This window comes from Leopardus geoffroyi, chromosome A2 (genome assembly GCF_018350155.1).
Source record: "Leopardus geoffroyi isolate Oge1 chromosome A2, O.geoffroyi_Oge1_pat1.0, whole genome shotgun sequence".
Classification (NCBI taxonomy): domain Eukaryota; kingdom Metazoa; phylum Chordata; class Mammalia; order Carnivora; family Felidae; genus Leopardus; species Leopardus geoffroyi.
The window spans coordinates 139,566,610-139,588,137 of NC_059331.1; the positions used below are offsets into that span (position 1 = coordinate 139,566,610).

General features: G+C 37.7%; 2 long non-coding RNA genes across 2 annotated transcripts in view; one reads left to right on the top strand and one right to left on the bottom strand.

Annotated features, from left to right (window-relative positions):
* LOC123606772 overlaps positions 1-21,528 on the bottom strand; it is a 238,143-nt gene that overhangs the window by 83,198 nt on the left and 133,417 nt on the right. The gene's annotated exons all lie outside the window — the stretch shown is intronic.
* On the top strand, positions 2,376-11,490 carry LOC123606773. The gene is made up of 2 exons (XR_006716495.1): positions 2,376-2,485; positions 11,180-11,490. It is a non-coding gene; the product is annotated as an uncharacterized LOC123606773 (long non-coding RNA).

Consider the following 21,528-nt stretch of genomic DNA (forward strand, 5'->3'; position numbering starts at 1 on the left):
AAGTACGAGTATACTTAAGTATTATTTGTATTTATTATAACATATTAAAATACATATGTGATATGAGCCAAAACTCATAGTTCATATTGCATCTTCTATGGGCTTCTCAACCATTTTTCCCATACTCTGAAGATCATTTTTAGTAGACTGGAGATTATAATGAGTAAAATCAGGTTAGTTAGAAGCTTTCTTATTCTAATTTTCCCTCATACCCTTAGAATTTGTCACAACCAGTAACGGAATTGTATCTCTACAATCCCTATCTTCTGATAGATGGGAATGTATACACATATATCTTCACAAAAGGAAGAAGTGAGGCTTAATTTCTGGTGTGAATCAAAGAGTGATATGTTCATACCACTACATGTTTAGATTACTTGCAGTGACTTCAATGAAATTAAGCCTATGACTTAGCTGCTCTGAAGTGAATAAAAGAGCGTCTCCCAGAATATAGGATGGACAGTAAGTATCTTAAGAGTACAATAAATATTTTTAAAGTGTGTATCACTCAGGGGCCCAGTGCCATTCTTATAATTGAAAGGTGTTACCTTAGAATCTTTATGAAAATTCCAAATCTGTTCCCCACCACTGCTAGAAATCTGTAAGTCAAATATCCACCATTGTCATTAACCAACACTTACTGTTACACCCACCATGTATAGAGCAGAACTAAAAAAAAAAATTCAACAGGTTATTTTCCTACTTAGTATTATTCTACTGTAAAAGTGGCTACAATTTAGTAGAAAGTTTAGTCAATACGGAAAGTTAAAACCTACTTACAATATGTACTAATCCCATAACAGTCTACTCAAGATTATTTTTTCAAAGGTATTCATGTAACTTTTGTTACTCCATCTGGCATTAAGAGTGTCTCTGCTTTCTCAATTCAGTGACTTTTATGCTACCATGTAAATCAAGTAAAATGTCTTTAGGTAATAGGATACTTTTATATAGCTATAAATATTTTATCTTCATTAAGCCTTTAAATTAGTAATAATTTAAGAATTATTCACGAATTCAAAGTTATCTTGATATCAAGAAGTACTATGTGCCTATCAGTACATTAGTTTGAATGATATACCCATGTCAAAAAGATATGACCTCTGGGGCATCTGGGTAGCTCAGTCGGTTAAGCATCCAACTCTTGATTTCGGCTCAGGTCATGATCTCACAGTTTGTGAGATCGAGCCCCGCATCAGGCTCTGCACTGGCAGTTTGGGATTCTCTCTCTCTCTCTATGCCTCCTCTCTCTCTCTCCCTTCCTCCCTCTCTCTCAACAATAAACATTTATGAAATTTTTAAAAAAAGATATGATCTATGATGGTTAAATAATTCAAGAACAGCACACATAATGCCTTGAAATAATTATAGATCTGAATTTTCCTTCTCTAGACTGAGATTTTCTAAAACTCAAGGACTCTGTTTTATATATACTTTTATATTGAACATCTAATATAGTACTTGGCATGGGACAGATGTTCTAGGGAGGCTTGTGGAATGAATGGATACCACTTATAATCTGGTTGAGAGGGCAACATTGAATATTAAAACAAAAACAACAAAGAAAGGTAGGTTGGTGCTTCAAATTCTGTCTCCCTCTCTTTCTCTCCCGCTCCCCCCCCTCAAAAATAAGTAAAAACATTAAAAAAAAAGAAAGGTATGTTGGGTTCAAAGCATCTAAAGACCTTAAATATCAATCCAAAGAACTTTGTTTTTATTTTCTAGGAAATAGTGGTTTACAGAAGAGGACAGAAAGGAAAATGAACATTTATTGATTACTTGTTCCATAATTATGTCCATCTAATTTTATTTGCTCATTTTAGTTTATAAGGGCCCAAGTCAAGGTACAGTTTGATCTTCACCCTGCATAGGTAACTCAACTCTGACCACCATTTGAAGAAGGAGCCAAAAAGGCTAGAAGCTACAAGAAAACTGAGCAGGAAGTGCTTATTTAGGAAAATATAGACTTATTTGCTAACCATAGTTCTATGATTCTTACTACCTGAATGGATTGAGTGTTGGGTAAAACATAAACATTTGTGTTGGTACCTACCATAGATGATAGCAAAAGGGCCGGAGTCAGATGAAACTCTGGATCCTTGCAACCACTTATTAGCTACACAGATTTGGGTAAGGTTTTTAATGTCTCTAGGTCTCAGCAAAAGGGATATAACTGTCTCCACTTCACAGGGTTTGTGTGAAAATTATTGGAGAACTTTTCTTATAAAGTGCTTTCCCAGCATGCCTGGCCAGGTTCCAGGTTATTCACAGTCAAATGTGGTGCAATTTTAGACGTCATAATTCTACCTTTATTTGGGTGGCCATTTGATTAAAGCCTGTCTCCCCCACTGATCTGCTCATGCTCTGAGGGTCAGGACCCTGCTCTTTTTTGCCCACTTGTGTTCCAGATCTCAGCAGAGGGACTAGCTCATGGTTCTGCTCAAAATATGTGCTGAATTTATGAAGCTGTTACTGTTAAGCAGAAGTGAGTACTTGGACTATATATATATATATATATATATACACACATATTTTTTTATTTTACTGATTCCAGTCATAATTATATCTCTAGGAAAAAAGAAAGAAAGAAAAAGGAAACAAAGAATAACAGCAGAGGTTAATTTAATTTTTAAAATACACTACACAACTTGCACAACAAAAGAAGAGAATCAAGAGAATAAACCAGAGAGTGCCTGACAGGTTAACTTACTAGCAAATTTTCCCATTTTCTTGACTTGTTCCTTACTTGATATATTTTCAAAATTAAAAAGCAAGTGTTTGTTGCAACAAAGTAAACAATACAATAAATCACGTTTGAGGCAAAAATAATTATTTCTTCTTCTCCTTCCTATTCCCATCTATTGTAAAAGTCAGTATTAATCGTGTGGCATCTGTACCTTTATATGCTTCGGTCCTTGCTCATACAACCACATATAGGCCTACAGATACGGATATGGATATGGATGTAGATACAGATATAGATATAGAGACATATATGATATTATTCGTTTGTATTTTAAATTATTACAAGATATAAAAACAAAACTATATGAAACATATAGAATAAAAATAATTTGAATAAAATAATAATAATAAAGTCAAAACCAATGTAAAAATTATCCACATAAAGATCAAAGATGCTTTCAGAACTAAGCAATCCCAGTATGTCTTTTTCTATCCTGAGATAACCATTATCCTAAGTTTAAAAAAAAAAAGTTAACTTTTTTTATTTTTGAGAGACAGAGAGACAGAGCGCAAGTGGGAGAGGGGCAGAGAGAGAGGAAGACACAGAATCCAAACTAGGCTCCAGGCTCTGAGCCGTTGGCACAGAGACCAACAAAGCTCGAACCCACGAGTGAACCATGAGATCATGACCTGAGCCAAAGTTGGGACACTTAACCCATTGAGCCACTCAGGCACCGCTATCCTAACTTTTGTAATAATCATTTGTATGCTTTTTAAAGAGGTTTTGGCACTTATGATTACATTCCTAAATATAGTATAGTTATGCATATTTGAATATATTAATTGCTTCATAATGTATGCAGCTTAGGGGTGTGTCTTGTATCTCCTATTCATTAGTTTGTGAGAATCATTATTACTGTTTCCACCTGCAGATGTTCACTTTTATTACTTTACGGCAGTGGTACTCAGAGTGTCAACCTTGAACCATCCACGTCAGCAGTATCCTAGAAACAGGTTAGACATGGAATTTTAGGTCTCTACCAAGATCTACTGATTCAGAAATTCTGGGGATGAGGACCAGCAATTGGTTTTAACAAGCCTTAACTCTAATTACCTCTCAAAGGTTCCATTTCCAAATACCATCACACTGAGTTCTTAGGACTCCAAAATATGAATTTTGGGGGCACATAATTCCGTCCATAGTACTTAACGTAACAGTTTTTATTGAATGGGATAGATTTCCAAGAGTGCAGCAGCTATGTGGAATTATCTAGTAAATAGTACCAGGTCGATATCCACAGATGTTATAACAATTCTCATTTTTGCCACTATACATGAGAATATAGGAGAGTAATTTTTTCATCTCATCCCCACCAGCACTGGAATTGGTTATTTATATCCTTTTTCTATTTTTCTATTGAGTTGTTTGCTTTTCTGGCCAATGTATAGTTCTATTTATATTCTGTCTGGCATTACCCTTTATAATTCCTCTATCCTGGAAATAATTTTCCCTATCATTTGTCCACTGCCTTTGTTTTTAGGACTGTTTCCACATAGTTAAAAATTACATAATCAAATATGTCCATCGTAACTTGGGTTCTATAGTTTTGATTAATAAAGTGTCTCTTATCCCTATATTTTTAAATCTGGGATTTATTTATGCATATATTATATGATAGAAGTTCCACTATATTTTCTTTTAAATAGTAGGCACTTATATGCATTCATTTAATAAATAAAACACCTTTCTCACCTAAACTGAAGCACCAACTTTGTTGCATGCATGTTAACTTCTCATATATTCTGGGATTTATATCTGGCTTTCCAATATTGTTCTTCTGATTTATTTTTTTTCCAACAACAGCTTTTCACTTATTTGATTGCAGTGTAAGGCCTTCACTCCTTCCTGTCAACTCAATTCAGTTGAGTAGTTGAGTGCCTTTCTCCCTTTTTCCCTTTCTTAGTTTCTGTATTTGTCTAGATTTTCTGGACATTTGTTTTTTCATATGAACTCTAAGATTATTTTAATTCAATATTTTTAAAAATTCTTGTTCAAAATTGAATTGTACATGTATTAGATTTATGCAATAACTTTGGTAAAAGTGTCTTTTTAATGATTTACTTAATATACTTTATTTCTTCTGTTTTTATTATGTTATTATTTGTTTTGGAGTGTAGCTTTCCTGTTTTATTTTTTCCTTTTGTAGGGAAGGTTGATTGAATCACTACTTATTCCTCTTTCTCTGTTATTAAAGCCTAGAAAATTCCCTTCCCTTTTCTGGATCTCATAGGTTAGCACTTAGTTCTCTGATACAAGAAAACCAGCCTCCAACTGCTTTTCCAGTGAGATGTTCTTCTTTTCCACTGTTTTTATCCTCCCTCCAAGCAGTAAGCAGTTTGAAACACTTTCATTTCCTTCAACTCCCCCCTCCCCTCTCCTCCCAAGTGTTGCTGAGATAGACTAGTATTTTTAGTTCTAGACTATTATTAGAATTTCCCTTGCAGTATTCCAGAAATTATCTTCTATTTCAAAAGTCCTTGTTTAGCAGTTACACTACATATTTCCAGCACTCTACAAGTATCCAAGGTTTATGGCTCACCACTTTTCATCTCCTATTTGAAGATGTAGTGGGTTTAACAGTGACCTCCCAAAAGATATGTCCAAATCCTAATCCCCATTCCCTGTGAATGTGACCTTATTTGGAAATAGGGTCTTGCTGGAGGTGATTTGTTAAGAATCTAGAGACAAGATTATCCAGGATTTAACATGGGCCCTAAATCCAATGACTAGTGTCCTTAAAAGAGAAAAGGAGATGGGGATTTGAGACACAAGGAGGAAGACCATGGGTGAAGACAGAGGTAGAGATCAGAGTTATGCTGCTACAAGCCAAGGAATGTGAGGAGCTGCCACAAGCTGGAAGCAGTCCCTGGGCAGATGTGACTGCTCCCAGACTATCGAGGCCAATGTCAGGGCCACTTCCATCTGTACTGTTGGACTGAGGTCAGTGGGTCTACCACTGGGTAATCAGAAGGATGTGTATCCCCTAGCTAGACAGGAGTATTCCTGATCTGTGGCTGAGAGGGGCTGGAGCCAGGACACAGGCCAATTCAGGGTCCCCAGCCAGGGCTGAGGTTGGCTGGCCCATTACACAGAGCAGAGGCAGGCACACTCCTGCTGAGTCCCTGGTGGGTGGTGCTGATGGCAGCACCGATGTCAACAAGGGCTGTTTCCAGGTCTGTTGCTGGAACTCTGGGTTGGCCTGTCACCTGGGCATGGGCCTGCCATCTCAAAACAGCCCTCTTTGGTTTGGCTCCACTAGGGTTTCACAGTCTCTTACCTGGATCTCCAAGCTCCCACAAAGGCACTTTTGTCCATGGACAGTTGCCAAATTATTGTTGCTGGCAGGGGATATGAACAAGAGACCTCCTGTTCCACTGTCTACTGATACTACTGCAAGGTTGATTCTCTCAGATGGCTTGTGAGAGAATCAACATCTCTACATCTCTACCCTAGCTTTTGATGGGTTTCTGGCAATCTTTGATGTCCCTTGGCTGACCTCTGCCCTCAGGTTCACGTAGCTGTTTTTCTGTGTGTATGTGCGTGTGTCTGTCTCCAAATTTTCCCTTTTTATTACGACACCAGTTGTATTAGAATACGAGCCCGTCCTACTGCAGTATGACTTCATTTCAACCACTTTGATCTGCAACGACCCTATGTACAAATAAGCTCACATTGTAAGGTACTGCTGGTTAAGACTTCAACATGAATTTTAGGGGGATGTGGAGCTTCCTGGAAAACAAGTAGAGTTCTTCCTAAAGTGTAGGAAACTAGGATTTAAGAAAATGAGCTTACTTTATTTTGTGAAATCATTGGAAATATATAGATGAATTTCTTAACTATATGTGTATGTGCTTTATATATTCATATCTTATGATTTCAAGATACCCATTGAGCTTTATATTCTACATCTGTTTTAAAGTAAAAATGTTATTTTGCCCTTCTCTTTAACTTCTTTTGTAATTACTACAATGACTTGGATCTATACTCAGATGTCACACAGAGAAAAGAAAGTGTAGGTGTTAATCATCACCAAAAAAGCCTTTCATAGTCTGCAAACTGTAAGTTAGTCTGGTTAGTGTAACAAATCCAAATGAACATGCAAAGGCCCACACAATAATTGCAGCTGTCATTGAGCAAATGAGCCAAACTCCTTTTCTAGTTGCAATAGAAAGGGAACGGAAAAAGGAGAGCAAGGCTTCTCTGATGGTGTGACTATTGATATGTAGGAACAGTAATGCGATTGGAAGACCAAGAAGCTGGGACAGCAGCAGAAAACCAGGATCCAGAAATAAATACAGTGAGGGAGGGTAGGATCCAAATAGTGATTGGCCTTGTGCCCCTAGAATCTGCCGAGACCATGTTCCTGGATATGCTTTCTTCTAGGAATTTCTTAATTTAGTCCAACAATTTATCTTTCTAATAGCACAATTTTCTAATAAATAGAATCCACAGATCTCTGAGAAGACATTCTTTTAACACATGGCCAAAGAAGGAAAATATATCTTCAATATTGCTGTAGGACTTAAATAGGTATTTTAATTTCATTTTTTGCACATTTTAAAGAAACTATATTAATTATTAATCTTTGAGGGCAGACTAACAACTGTAGCGAATACGTCCTAAATCTCAGTGATTTAATATAACCAATGTTTGTCACTTATGTTGTATCAGATCTGGGTCAGCAAGGAGTTGTGTCATTATTCAAGCACATTTAATCTTTTTAATCTGGTAGTTTCCTCATTTCTTAGGGCCTCAGAGTCCTCTACCAGATCCTGTTCAGGTGGTAAGACAAGAGAGTGAGCGAAAAGTATCACCCAGGATGTTCTCTTTTTTAAAAAAATGTTTATTTACTTATTTTGAGAGAGAGAGAGCCAGCAGGGGAGGGGAAGAGAGAGAGAATCCCAAGCAGCCTTCATGCTGTTGGCACAGAGCCTGACATGGGGCTCTAACCCACAAACCATGAGATTATGACTTGAGCTGAAATCAAGAGTCAGACACTTAACCAACTGAGCCACCCAAGGGCCCCTCACCCAGGATGTTCTTATAGCCTAGAAATGGCAAATATCACCCCACTCATTCATGGACCAGAAATTGGCAACACGACCCCATGTCAGGGAAGGTTAGTTTCTAAACTGTACCTCTTGTCTTTAGAAAGAAAAAGAAGTTTAACAGCCAGATAGCAGTGCCCTGCCACACACTGGAACACAATAATTCTAATCTGTCATTATCAAAATAGGTGAGAGGTAGATAGATAATGCGTGTGTAGAGACTCTTAACGCATTGACAGTGTAACTGAAATTCCAGATAGAATGGTTGCCTCCTTAAGCTAACAAATTCACTCAGGTATCAGAAATAATCGCATGCATAAAAAATGTAACAGAAAACTGAAAACAAAGAGGCTTGTCATCGGTTAAGTCCATGCTTTGATAAGCCTATGTACTTGAAAATAATGCAAATATTTCTTGGGATGATTGATAACGCAGGCTCTAGTTATCTCAGGCAGACTTCTCCCCAGTTGCTCAGTTCACAGTTAGTGAAGTTATATTAGCCTGGGTTCTATTGAGATAGTAAAAATCAAGGATGTACTATTTCTAAGAGCATTTATATTTGCACTAATAAACAGCTCACCCTAATTTTTTCCCTTTCATAACCCTTGTAAGTAATTAAATAATGTATTTTGGGGGGAAGTATCTTTGTTAATATTTCACTAAGTTTGTGTCAGCATGTGGAAAGTAACAGGACCATTACAGCCTACCTGAATGCTGTTTAAAGAAATGGAAAGGTTAGAAATTCTGTCCTCATGCTAGGGCCCGCTATTACTTCTTGAAGGTCAAAAGTAATGCTTGGCACTTTGAAGAGAGGAGTCTTGCAGGATCTTGACTGATGGAAACATTTATATGCAGAGATATGTTGCCATGTATACTCCAGGGATACAGATCATATCCCACCTTGACCACAGCCAATTACCAGTAGAAAAATAATGTAATGGAAGTCTCACCACTTTTCTTGGGAGGTGTCATGCCCGTCTGAGGCATTGCTGGAGATATTACAGTGCCATAATGAGACTCATAATTCATGTCAGCCCGGAGCCTTTTCATTCATTTATAAATGTTTTAAAGCCCTATGATTCATAGTGCCATGAGCTGGTCTTCTTTCAGAACCGTCATGCTCCCATTAATACCAACCATTCTTGCTTCTTGACAACAGACAAGCCCTGCAGTAATATATCATAAAGTTTAGTGCTCTCCTTGAATTGTTATAGTCAAAATTCTTTCCTAGGTGCTCAGTTCATGTAAAAGAAAAGTTTTTAGAGAAATACTGAAATTTGAGAAAGAAATCAAGAAAGCGAGGAAAGATCTCTTCACCATCTAAGATGTCCGTCTAGAGTTATTCCCCATTAGTAATATAATTCCCATTTTCTTTGTATGCAGAATGATTATACTCTAAGAAAAGGGCTTCAATGCTTAACTGACACAAAGCTAAAATGAAACTGGACACCTAAACCAGAATACTTAAAATAAGAAGTCTTTTGGGGCATCAATCTGATTTTTTTTATCTCCTTCCTAATAAATACTGTATACAATGTATATCTTTTTTTCAAACCTCATTCAACAATTCTTTTTTCTAGAAACAGTTAAACATTATTCTATTAAGCAAATAAAAGCAGTTTTTAAGATTGTTCACAGTCACATGGCATAAAACACATGTCAAGGTGCACGTTACCCTGTCACTGCTGAGGCCTTATCTCTACACCTGCTGTCCTTTGCTGGCAATATCCTCCCCAGAATTGTTTGCCATTCTACTTGGCATGGTTGATTTGTTATCACCGAAATCACAACGTGGCACAGCAGTGTGGCACTGCAGAAATAATCTTTTATCCTATTCCATTCAACATAGTTATTTGGACCCACCCATTGTTTGAAAGGTCCACTGAAGAAGGCTCTATCCAATTCTGGTTCCTGAGCTAATTTTGATTCAGGTAGGAAGTAACAGCTACTGATGCCTCATACAACAGGGCTTGCAATTAGTTTCCTCTGACAGATCTGGAATCCCATTTTCTAAAGATGACTTCTGCAAGTCTTTGTTTTTGGTCTTCCCACTGCCTTATGTTGTTAAAAGAAAGCCTGGTTTGGGAACCTGGGTGGCTCAGTTGGTTAAACATCAAAATTTGGCTCAGGTCATGACCTCACAGTTTGTAAGCTTGAGCCCTACATCGGGCTGCATGGAGCTGGCTTTGGATCCTCTGTCCTCTTGTCTTTCTTCTCTCTCTCTCAATCTCTCTCTCTCTCTCAAAAACAAACATTTATGGGGCGCTTGGGCGGCGCAGTCGGTTAAGTGTCCGACTTCAGCCAGGTCACGATCTCGCGGTCCGTGAGTTCGAGCCCCGCGTCGGGCTCTGGGCTGATGGCTCAGAGCCTGGAGCCTGTTTCCGATTCTGTGTCTCCCTCTCTCTCTGCCCCTCCCCCGTTCATGCTCTGTCTCTCTCTGTCCCAAAAAATAAATAAATAAACGTTGAAAAAAAAAATTAAAAAAAAAAAAACATTTATGAGAGGGGAAAAAAAAAGGAAAAAGAAAGAAATTCTGGTTCCACTTCTTGAGTTTCAACCCACCACCTCTCTCTGAATCCTGGATTCATGGCTGAGGGGTCTTCTGCTCCAGACTCTCCATGGCTCTCACTGGGGAGAAGAATAGGAAATAGGAGAAGCATGGATTCCAGAGAAAAGAAAAAGGGGGCCAAATTAGAGGTCTATTTCAGTATCTCTAAATGATTTCTAGTCAATTCTTTTTTCCCTTAAAAATAAATAATTAAGAATAAAAAGCAAAACAAAACAAAACAAAACAAAACCCTAACCCTAGGGATTGCCTGGGTGGCTCAGCGGATTAAGCATCCAACTCTTGATTTTGACTCAGGTCATGATCTCACAGTTCATGGGATTGAGGCTTGTGTTATGCTGACGGCACGGAGCCTGCTTGGGATTCTCTCTTTCCCTCTCTCCCTCTCTGCTCCTCCCCTGCTTGTGCTTTCTCTCTCCCAAAATAATTTTTTTTAAAGTTTAAAAAATTTAAGAAATAAAAATAAAAAAACTTAACTCTAAGAGAAAATAAACCAATAAACAACTTGGGAGACAGATGACACTTAGGATCAGAGTACAGCCTTAATTCTAATATTATTATTATTGTGTCTCCTTCACTCTCCTTACGGGTTCACATTTTAGGCTGAGTAGTAACTGCCTTACTTCACCCCAAATCTGTCATTGTAAACCATCAGTTCAATTTATTTCAGCAGATCTCGATTAGGCAATGACTATAGTAAGTAAGTGGTTGAGGGCTTATGATATTCCAGAAACTTTTCTAGGAGTTTTATATGTATTATATAATTCACTATTCAATAATCTCCATGATGTAAATATTATCATCATTCTCATTTTACAGAGAACACATCTGAGATACAATGAAGTTAAGAAACTTGCCCAAATTCACACATCCATTACATGATGGAGCCAGGACCTGAACCCAGAAGGTCTGTCATCAGAGGCCACACTCAACACTATAGCCATGCACATGTCATATATGTACATACAGAAATTGTCTCAATGATTCCAACACTCAAGTTGGCTATTAAAGAAACGGGAATATATGTGCTGTACAACATATGCAAAAATCTGCTTATAAATACTCAAAGCACAGCTGCTTTGCTTGTAGAACTTTGGCAATTCTGGCAAATAAAGCAATGCTACATTTCACATTTCATGATCATTTTCATTCATTTTATTCTCCAAACCAGCTCCCTTTCTTGTTTTAACAGGAAATGATAAAAGTGCCATACTATTTAGCAGTGTTTTTTAAAAGTGTGTTCCATGGAGCATCTGTATCCAAATCAAATTTTCAGATTCAAAGTTTTTACCCCAAAATTTCTGCATCAGGGTCTGGGGTGGGGCTTAGGAATCTGTAGTTTTACAAGCTCCTCTGACACGTTCAACGTTTCTAGAATTTGTGTTGGAAACTCAGAGCTTCCTGGCCAGCTCTCAGTTTATCACTTTTAGCCTGCTCCAATTCAGACTAATTAGTTAGAATATATTGACTATCCACTCTCCAGTCTTAATTAGATATCGAAGAAATATAATTTCTTTTAAGTTGTTTGCACAGCCTTGATCTCTCCTACACAGATCGCAAAGAGAAATAAAGAAAACTCACAAGCTTGCGTCCCTGATTATCCAGTCCTTACTAAGTGAACATGTTTCCCTCACTGCCTTATTAGCAGATACATCATTTATACTTTCCTCCTTTAAGTATTTCTTTAAAAAAATGTTAATTTACCTTGAGTCAATTCTTCGCTAAGCACTGGCTCTAAATGTTTCATAACCTGTGTTCTACACGTGTCTTAAATCCAGATTTCAACCTCCTAGTGTGCTTCCGAGGAAACTTTAAAACGTTTTTTGAAACGTTGAAAGGTATTTTGAGCAGAATAGCGTCCCACCAGATTCATGTCTCCCATTGCATATTACACTACCAACATAATTTCATTCTTGCTCAGCCATAGTTAAAATTAGCTCGGAAGCCAGAGATTATCGCTACCAACGGAGTACTTTACCACAACCAGCAAGGCTTCCTATGCCTTGCCCAGCTAATGTGTGCAGCAAGTGAATGGCAGGATCCCAAACAATAGCTGTGGGTCAGCTGAGGCGGATGCTATAACTACATCTGCGGGATAGGCCGCCTGGGTGAGCCTGGCTGGCTCGGTTGGTTGAGCATCCGGCCCAGGTCATGATCCCAGAGTCATGGGATTGAACCCTGCGTTGGGTGCTAAGCATGGAGCCTGCTTAAGATTTTCTCTTGCTCTCCCTCTGCTCCTCTCCTCTGCTCTCACTCTTTCTTTTTCTCAAATAAATAAATAAATAAATAAATAAATAAATAAAATAGTAAAAGTAACATGGCAGGGACATACTGAGAGATAACTGTAAATGGTGTAGATTATTTGTAACCTGTTAAGAAAGGTCAGAAGAAGAGCAGATCCCCTGGGTAACATTCAGAGTTACGATGATTAATTTTGAAACAGGCCACTCCTCAAAAGCTGACACATTAGTGGGTAAAACAGAGTGGGATAGGAGCACATTTCCCACAATCACGTAGAAAAGAATACAATATGAGAATATATTTTACAAACCACAAAGCCTTATACAGGCTTTATTATCATTCTTATACACTGAAAGTACAGCTAGTCGAATGTCAATCTTTTCAAGCCCCTGCTAAATTTGTATTTCACTATCGGTCATATTTCTAATTTATGTTTTCAACTGCATTGAAATGTCATGCTTACAAATATCAAAATACTTACAAATGTCATGCTTACAAATATAAAATATCAAAATCGTTAATCAAAATAGGGTGACCACTATCTGGCACACATGGAAGTCTTTTAGCTGGAGATTGGGGCAAGTAGGTATGATATATATATATATATACACATACACACACACACATATATGTATATATACATATATATACATATATATATACATATATACATATATATACACATATATATACATATATATGTATACATATATATATATATACACACACACACACATACACACACACACACACACACACACATATATATATAGTGCTACAAGAGGCTTGTTCTTGGGTGAAATAAGCATGGTTTTGCTCAAAAGTCTTTACCTTTCACATCAGAAGTAAATGTGAAGTGTGTTACATCAACTTCAAAAATATTTCTTAATTATACTGTTAATGTTAACAATTTACATTCAAAGCCTAGAAGCTTGTGACAAAATAACTTAAGAATTCCAATTCCATCTCCTATATTTGAGTAAGTAAAGTATTTTTGGCTATACCTAATAACATTAGAGTGATATTGAATTACATTAAATCAATGTGTACTATTCTTGTTAATTAAATGAATTATCTGGGTTGAGAAAGTACACAATATATATCTATTATAACCCATAATTTTGAAAATAATCGTTGTCATTTACAAAAAAAAATATTTCCTGGTAAATTTGGTATCTATCTTTCGGGATCCACTCTAATACTCAAGTTATCTAAGGGCCCAAATTTTAAAAGGTGCAATTCTGACCTCCCTATTCAAAGCCCTCCTTGCTGGAGGTTGCTTGCCTATTTTCTCATTGATAGCTTCTTTGAAGTCATCAAGCTCACTCTTAGCACTCACTGGGACTTAAGGTTTAAGTAGAACATTTCTGAGTTTCTAACACTCTGGTTCCTCTTTCAGCAACCTCAGATCACCACAACCCCAATCCTACTATGGGCATTATACATACCGAACACTAATTTTGAGGGGTCAGAGTTCCAATTGCAATGATACCTACTCAAGTATTTGGCTCCTTTATTTTTCATTGCTTAGTTCTTTGCTCTCCACTTTTTTTGTTTGGCTGAACTGTGACAAACTTCTCCCTGGTAAGGAAATGTAGCACTAATCGTGGTTTATTTAGCAAAAAAAGCTACTATCTTCAATGGCCAGGATATCCAGGGGTTGTAATTAAGACATGTCCTTAAGGTATGCCCTCATCTTTCTTTAAGCCAGTTTTACTGAATTAAATAACAATTTGGTTAAGTAATCTATCTCATACTACTGAAAAAATAAAGCAACTCTGAATTTAGATTTTTTAAGTATCTAATTTCTCTTTTTTCTTCCTCCCTCCCTCCTTTCTTTTCTCTCTTTATCCCTTTGTTTCTCCCTTCCTTCTCTCACTTTTCCCTTCCTTCCTCCTTCCCCCCTTTCCTCCCTCTTTGCCTCATTGCACTCTCTTTTTCTTATATTTTGCTAACTGGCTTTCTAAACATTAATGAATGGAATAGGATAGTTTCTCAAAATAATTAGCCATGCATCAAAAATAATTCCAAATAAATCTTCCAAAGTGGACCAAAATAAGGAAATTTCCCCTCATTTTATTAAAAAACTAATGGCTCGATAATGAGATTCTATGAAAAATTTAAAGCACTTGTGATTTTTTTTTTATCTACACTTTGTGTACTTTACTTTTCAGTGGTTTAACACATTTTCCCTTAATTTCTGTTAGAATAATGTGTAACTTCACTAAAACCTCTACCCTGCATGAGCCTGAAATAATTAGAAAGGCATGAAACTTTTGATAATGCATAGCAAACAAAGAGAGACCAGAATATCAGTAGATGTGCAGGGCTTCACTCAGACGGTAAGACTTAATGTGAGGAATAAAGAGTGCTTAGAATTTGGATGAAGGGGTGGATGGGTGGAGGAGAAGATAAGGAACCGTTATCAGGAAGGGGAACAGATATAGGAAAGATAGCAATGAAATGTTACCTATACTTCCTTTTCAGAGTGTTTGTGTTTGGGGCAATTTCCATAAATGTATTAAAGGAATCTCTTTATTTATTTATTTATTTATTTATTTATTTATTTATTTATTAATATATGAAATTTATTGTCAAATTGGTTTCCATACAACACCCAGTGCTCATCCCAAAATGTGCCCTCCTCAATACCCATCACCCACCCTCCCCTCCCTCCCACCCCCCATCAACCCTCAGTTTGTTCTCAGTTTTAAACAGTCTCTTATGCTTTGGCTCTCTCCCACTCTAACCTCTTTTTTTTTTTTTTCCTTCCCCTCCCCCATGGGTTTCTGTTAAGTTTCTCAGGATCCACATAAGAGTGAAACCATATGGTATCTGTCTTTCTCTGTATGGCTTATTTCACTTAGCATCACACTCTCCAGTTCCATCCACATTGCTACAAAAGGCCATATATTTCATTTTTTCTCATTGCCACGTAGTACTCCATTGTGTATATAAACCACACCCAAAAAACAACCCAGTGAAGAAATGGGCAGAAAACATGAATAGACACTTCTCTAAAGAAGACATCTGGATGGCCAACAGGCACATGAAAAGATGTTCAACGTCGCTCCTTATCAGGGAAATACAAATCAAAACCACACTCAGATATCACCTCACGCCAGTCAGAGTGGCCAAAATGAACAAATCAGGAGGCTATAGATGCTGAAGAGGATGTGGAGAAATGGGAACCCTCTTGCACTGTTGGTGGGAATGCAAATTGGTGCAGTCGCTCTGGAAAGCAGTGTGGAGTTTCCTCAGAAAATTAAAAATAGACCTACCCTATGACCCAGCAATAGCACTGCTAGGAATTTACCCAAGGGATACAGGAGTACTGATGCATAGGGGCACTTGTATCCCAATGTTTATAGCAGCACTCTCAACAATAGCCAAATTATGGAAAGAGCCTAAATGTCCATCAACTGATGAATGGATAAAGAAATTGTGGTTTATATACACAATGGAATACTACGTGGCAAGGAATCTCTTACCAGTGGTTGAGACATATTTAGAAATCTTGCTACACTGATTCCCAATATATTACTGTTTACCTACTTTCTTAGGCTATTCACTGCATAGTTATGTTTAATTTGTTAGTTTACATTATGTTTATCTGTTAACCCCAGATTTCAGAGATTTACCACAATACAGATTTATTTTTCACTCACATTCCAGGCCAATTCCAGGGCTCCTAGTTGGCAATTAGGTGGTTTTTGTTCATCTTGAGATTTAGGTACGTGGATCCTTCCATCTGGCACCTGCACCATTCCCTTAGTGTCTCTTAACAGGTGGGACAAGAGAAGACACACCAACCTCATCAAAATCTTGGCCAGAAATTGATCACTTCTGTTCACAATCCATTAGGAATAACTGGTCACACAGCCCTACTTAAATGGAAGGGAAGCTTAGGAATGTAATTTTTGTCTGGGCAACTGTTTTCCCACAACTCAAAACTATGGGAAGCACCAGTTTTGATGGATAGTTAGCTATCTCCAGCATACTTACCAAAAGTGTTAGCTTTCTATAGATATACTTATACAATGTGGAAAATTTAGAGGAAAATATTCAAGAATCCTTAGAATTTATCCATTTCTTTAAAAAGACACTTCAACAAGTAAATAGTCTTTGAAAGTACCTCATATTCTGCATTTTGGTCCTATAATCTTAGATTTTTGTATAATAGTTTGGCAACCAAATTGTAATTTGCCATTTTAATTATTTTCATATAATGTTCATCTCAGCTAGAATATGACACATGTTCTCAGCTCATTAACATTTCCTGATTTTAAAGTATTTCCCATTCAACTTCCTTTCCCAGTAGGTCAAGTCCCCAGGACTTTCATTGTGGTTGTCTGTGGATACCACACAGAACGGTTACAGGGAAAAATATATAGACTCTGAATTATTCTGCAAAGGGGCCCTAATTGGGTTCTCCCTTTCATAGAAATAGATCTTTCATCAATGACAATTCAGTGCAATTAGGGAAGGTCTCCTATAACTTGCCATGGGTGCAGTCAGTTGATACTAATGTTTCTTTGGGAAGCACTTGAATAAATGATGTCTCATCATTTTTATGTGAGAATTCCGTAGCATGAGAGTTGCCTTCCAATTCAATACTTAGGACTGAACTATTTTAATTCCAATGGCTTTACACTGAATTCTAATTTCTTTCTTCTTTTTTTTTAATGTAAACTTTGCTGTGTGGCTTCTTGAGGTATATTCCACATACTTATTTGATACCTTCTAATAGGCCTCTCCTTTATCTAACCCTGTAAAGGATGTGTTTTTCTATACAGAAATGACATATTAACAACAATAATACTGGCATTGCATTTAGAGCTTACAAAACTACTTTCTACCTTATTTGTTTAATATTTAAAACAACTTTGTGAGACTCAGAGAATGATTTGCCAAAGGAAACACAGCTGATCAATAGCAGAAATGATTTTTAAATTAAGTCATTAGATTTGCTACTACATGATGATGCCCATTTAAATTTATTACAATGCATGAAACTGAAATAATCTGAGAGTCATGAAACTATGTTATTGATAGTAAGTGCATAGAAAGGTATCAATATGTAAAGCTTCAAAATATATGTAAATATATTTGTAAATATTGGTAATATGTAAATATGCAAAACTATGAGTTCACATGTCATAAAGGGTGGAGAGAATGAATGGATGAGTGGGTTGAGTGGGTAGAGAAGATAAGAAAGAGCTATTCAGTAAGAGGAGGTGATTCTTGCGTAAAATCAGGAAAGAGAGGCTGTGTACAGACACTATGGGGACACTGAAATATATGGTGAGAGGGGGTTGGGGGGAGGGGGAGAAGAGTGATAAGGAAAGAGGCTAGTTAGATCAGCTAAGAAGGCCTAAGTCTGAAGAGCTTTGAAACTCTGGCAGAGAAATTTAGACTTGACTAACAGGGTGACATGAACCAATGTGATTTCATGAGATAGAAATATTCGGAGAAAGTGCTTTAAAGGAGATATTTGGCAGAAGACTGCCTGATAGCTTGAAAACAGAAAAGCTGAAGTCAGTCAATCTGTTGCTGCCAGATCAAGATGTGAAAAAGATCTGGAGCCGGTGGCAATGAAGTGTGAAACAAAACAGAGGCCACGGCTCAGGGCTACATTGGGCAAAAAGAATAAATTGTTAAAGATAAAGCTTTAAGGTTTTAACCAAGGAAGACTAGAAGAATGTGGAATTCAGGAATAACCTGTTTTCAAAAATAATGGTGAGATAATCTAAGTCTAGTTGTCAAATTACAACTTATTGATGTCAAAATAAATACCTGTTTTCTAATGTAAGTGCTTTTCTTATTTATTTTCTTACTAGAGAGAGAGAGAGAGAGAGCAGGGGAGAGGGCACAGGGAGGGAGACAGAGAGAGAGAGAGAGAGAGAGAGAGAGAGAATCTTAAGCAGACTCCATGCTCAGCACGGAGCCCAACAGGGGCTCAATCCCGTAACCCTGGGATCGTGACTGAACCCAAATCAAGAGCCCAAAGCAAGATGCTGAACCGACTGAACCACTCGGGCACCCCCTAATGTAAGTGCTTTTCCGTTGATTGTCATATTTCTAAGCTATGCAATTTTGATTTAATTCCCAGGTATTAGAAATTTCAAAGAGACTGTTTATTAGATAAATATTTAACAACAGAGCCACTTTATTTCTTTTTTAAAAGTTTATTTATTTTGAGCGAGAGAGACTGAGAGAGGATGCATGTGTATGTGCGCGGGTATGGGAGGGGCAGAGAGAAAGGAAGAGAGAGAATCCCAAGCAGGCTCCACGCTGTCAGCGCAGGGCCCCATGCAGGGCTCGACCCCATAAACCGGGAGATCATGACCTGAGCTGAAATCAAGAGTCAGTCACTCAACCAACCAAGCCATCCATGCACCCTGTCACTTTATCTCTTAAGAATAGAATTCTTTGGGGTGCCTGGGTGGCTCAGTCAGTTGAGCTCTGACTTCAGCTTAGGTCATGACCTCACAGTTTGTGAGTTTGAGCCCTGCACTGAGCTCTCTGCTGTCAGCACAGAGCTTCCTTTGGATCCTCTATCCCCATCCCCCACCCCCACCCCCACCCCCCACTGCTGCCCCTTGCACCTTTCCTGCTAGCTCTCTCTCTCAAAAATAATTATAATAATAAAAATAAGAACAGGATTATTTTACCGTCCTGCTGTGACTACTGTGTCAAAAATAAGTCAAATACTAAATGTCTTCATAGAAGAAGCCTGTATGTTGTTCATACTGTGAAGCTATTAATTCTGACCTTTAGAATAACTTGCCAATTTATACACAAAACAGGACTTTGGCTATTGGACTTTGAAGTAAACATGCTTAAGACATTGTTCTTCAAAACAGCTGGTATTTATAGAAACACAAAAAATTTTTAGAGATTATATTTCAGCCTCCAATTTTACAGATGGTAAAATAGAATTTATCCAAAACACAGATCCAATTAGTAGCAGAGATGGATTGGGATTTAGGTTTTTGACTCTGGATTCAGTATTCTAGAATATTCTTTGTAGAACATTGTTAACAATAAATGTGAGAACTTGGATGCCAGGAATAGTTCGAAATTTACATCTATTACCTGAGAAATACTACACAACAGCCCAATGAATTGGATACAATTATGACACCTCCCTTTCCAAGAAGAGCAAATGAGATGTGTACAGGTGGAGTAAAGCCTGATTCACTTACGCAAGATTACATACTAATGAAGCTGGAATTTGAAGCCAGGTAATCTGGTTCCAGAGGCTGCACCCTTGCTGCTTCCCAAGCCTCAGCCCCAACTCTATTCTTTCCAAATGTTGTATGTGCCAACTTGCAAACACAGAATAGTAAGTATAAGGAAATGAAATAATAGAACTCCCAACCATGTTCTGCCTTTTCTGTTTTTTCTTTAAAAAAAAAAACCTTTAAAAAAATGTTTATTCTTGAGAGAAAGAGAGACAGAGCATGAGCAGGGTAGGAACAGAGAAAGAGGGAGACACAGAATCTGAAGCAGGCTCCAGGCTCTGAGCTGTCAGCACAGAGCCCAATGGGGAACTCGAATTCATAAACCGCAAGATCATGACCTGAGCCGAAGTTGGACGCTTAACCGACTGAGCCACCCAGGCACCCCCATGTTCTGCCTTTTCAACCAAAGATAATCTGTAGTTTTTGGCAAGAGGTTATTTGATCATTAAAAGCCCGAGGCAATTACTATTACAGACTCCAGTCAGTGTTGAGAGTAGTAGGGCATTCAACCAGGAAAAACAAACTGAAAAAAAAAATCTTTCTTATTCCACTGTTCCCAGGACCCAAGGGAGAGTGAATTCTGTGAAGGAAAACCTGAACATTAGGACATTGAGAATGAGGACTCTAGAAGATGGTAAAGTGTAAACAAAGATGCTGTGTTTCAGTAATGAAGGAGGTGGACGCATCAAACACTGCAGGAAATTCAACGAAGAGTGGGATTGGAAAGTGGTTTTTGGATTGGGGCCGTCAGTGAGTTTTGAGAGAGCAATTTCACTGGAACCTAGATTGCAGAAGGCCAGGGAATGCACATGAAGAGGTAAATGTATGCTGCATGCACCCCTCCAGTTTATAAATGTGTAACAAAACTGGATTACATTTCAGAAAGTTCACCTTTGCAACAGTCAGACTGAGAATATTTATTTTAGTTTAAAAATTGTTTCTTTAATAAGCTGCTACTGTTTTATAAGCATGGAGCAAGTATCAAAGGTTTAAAAAAGTGAGCAGTGCCAAGTCTTCTTCCCTTCCCCATTCACCATCTGCACTGTTCCCATCTTTTCTTTTGAGTAACTCTCTACTTATTTCTTCATCTTTTTTTTTGAGGTATTTTTCTTTAAGTAAGGAAAACATACACATATTTTGACATGATGGTCATGTACTATACTGTTAAGGATTTCTTTTGTTCCCCATTAAATGCATCTTGAAGACTTTTCCCATCAATACGTGGGTTTCCTTATTAGTTTTTAAGATTTGGACAATATTCCATTAGGGATGCAGTACAGTTTATTTAACTTGTTCTGTATAGAGGAAAATTAGGTTGTTATATAATATTTGCTGTCACAAACAGAGCTGCTCTGTTTCACATATATATCTTTGCACATATTTCATTTATATAAATGCAAGTAAACCTCTTAGGTAAATTCCTGGAAGTGAATTTGCTGGACTGGTTTGTTTTTCTTTTCTTTTCTTTTTTTTTTTAATTTTTTTTTCAACGTTTATTTATTTTTGGGACAGAGAGAGACAGAGCATGAACGGGGGAGGGTCAGAGAGAGAGGGAGACACAGAATCAGAAACAGGCTCCAGGCTCTGAGCCATCAGCCCAGAGCCCGACGCGGGGCTCGAACTCACGGACCGCGAGATCGTGACCCGGCCGAAGTCGGACGCTCAACCGACTGCGCCACC